We start from the raw sequence: 2,512 nt of genomic DNA, 5'->3' as shown, positions 1-2,512 counted from the left end.
GTTCAACCAAGTTGCTAGAGATGAGTGGCAGTAACATCTTCGCGGACGGAAATGTGGAATCTCGAGACTTCTTAGGTGGGGTTCGTAAGCCTCCGGGCGGTGAGAGCAGCATCGCCCTGGTGTAACTAGTTAGTTCTAACTCAGTCAATTACGAGTTGATCGTGTCTGTGTTTTTATCTTATATTTGTTGGGGATTGTTTTGATATGGCTTGACAGTTTGATTGGTGGATTTTTTGGTATGTGTTAGGTTTGGTTAACATGTCTGGAGAGTTTGTCTAAATGAAGTTGGTGTCTCTCTCTAATAACTTTATGTGGTTGCAGTGTCTGTGAAGTGTTCTGCATAATATTTATGGTTAAGTATTCGTTTTTAGTGTTTTTTTTTAAAATTGTTGACATCATATATAATTGCCTAGTTTTACTAGGCTCCAGTTTGAATTTGAATTTCTCAGAACATATGGTCTTTTATGTACTTTTATTCCTAGAATTTTTTAGCTACTTATGATTTTATTTTTACCTTTTTTTTTATGGGTGGGGGTGTCAAATAGCATATCACTACTAAATAAATAATGGATTCCGATTATGATAATAAATATATTGGTGGTCGATTAATTGGTTTTTGTTAAAAATAAAAATTTATGCTAAAAAAATAAAATATCAAACTCACAATATATTAAACTACACGCTTTATAAAATTTTTCCATTCAATTGTGTTTTTTCTTCACAAATTAAGAGGTTTATTTATAGAATCTCTTTGAAAATAATCCAAAAATAATTACATCATTAAATATATCATCACACATTAATTTTCAATATTTATAACTCTTATTTTCAACACTCCCCATTTTGATGATGCTATGATTGTCTTCATTACGTGTTTTTATACGGTCTCGTTAAAAATCTTACTAGGAAAAATCAAATGGGATAAAAACCATAATAAGAAAAAAAGAGTGCAGTCATATAAACCCCCCCTCACGTTAACACGAATGACTGTTCACAAATTTCGTAGATTGCACATCCCGATGTTATATGTATACTTTCTGAATATTGTCGTAGGAATTGCCTTTGTGAAAGATTTGATGAGTTTTCACTTGATTGAATGTAACGAATATCAATATCTTTATTCTTCTCAAGTTCTTGGGTGAATGCGAAGAACTTATGGGGAATATATTTAGTTCTGTAGCTTTTTATGTATCATTCTTTTGTTTGAGTAACACATGCATCATTATCTTCATATAGTGTCACATGATTCTTGTCGAATGATAATCCGCATGAGATTTGGATATGTTGGGTCATTGATTTTAGCCACACACATTCACGAATTGGTTCATGTAGTGTAATAATCTCGGAGTGATTTGATGAAGTTGTTAGGAGCGTTTGTTTATGTGAACACCAAGAAATTGCAGTGCCTCCACGAGTAAATACATATCCGGTTTGGGAACGTGCCTTGTGAGGATCAAATAAGTACCCAACATCAGCATAACCAATTGACTTTGATTGGTATCTTTTGAATACAAAAGTCCCAAGTCTGTCGTTCGTCGTAGATAACGGAATATATGTTTAATTCCGTTCCAGTGTCTATTTGTTGGATATGAGCTAAATCTTGCTAATAAATTTACAGCAAAAAATATATGAGGTTTTGTACAATTTGTAAGATACATAAGACACCAATATCACATAGATATGATACTTCTGGACCAATAATAACTTCATCATCTTTACATGAACAGAATGAATCCATTTCTATGTTTAATGATCTAACAACTATTAGAATACTTAAAAGATTTGATTTATCCATATTAAAACACTTAAGGACATTTTTTGTATAATTTGACCGGTGAACAAATATTTCACATTCTTTTTGTTCAATTTGCAAACCCAGACAATTTTTTTCTAATGTCCTTCTTTTCATTTTCTTCCTTCAAATACAACACAACTTCTTGAATTTCCTTATTCGTTACAATGATGTTTAAATCATCAACATTTACAACAATAATTACGCATCTAGATATTGTTTAATTACTAAAAACGCAAGGGTATATTGAATTGTTTACATATATTTTTTTCATTAAATGTTCACTTAGCCAATTATACCACATTCAGCCGGATTGCTTTAACCCATATAATGATCTTTGCAATTTCACAGAATAATATTCTTTGAGTTTTGAACTTTGTGCTTTAGACATCTTAAATCCTTCAGGGATTTAAAGCAGTACAGCGGAAATAATAATTGTTTGCGAAATAACAATTTAAAATAATTCAACTAAAGATAAAAACTGAGTTTGAAATAAAATGGTAAATGCTGAAAATGAGATCCTCGGGTTCCTACTACTACCGACCCAAGATGGCTCACTGGTCCCCGCCCTCGGTCTCGACCTCATCAGTACCTACAACAATCAAGTCTAGTGAGTCTAAAGACTCAGCATGCATATATTGTAGATAAGAGTAATAATAATAAAATCACATGCAAAGTGGAAATATCATGTCATGGGGCATAAAGTGAAATTACCTGATA

Source organism: Primulina eburnea, chromosome 14 (genome assembly GCF_022965805.1).
Source record: "Primulina eburnea isolate SZY01 chromosome 14, ASM2296580v1, whole genome shotgun sequence".
Classification (NCBI taxonomy): domain Eukaryota; kingdom Viridiplantae; phylum Streptophyta; class Magnoliopsida; order Lamiales; family Gesneriaceae; genus Primulina; species Primulina eburnea.
Note: the sequence above shows the minus strand (reverse complement) of the source record.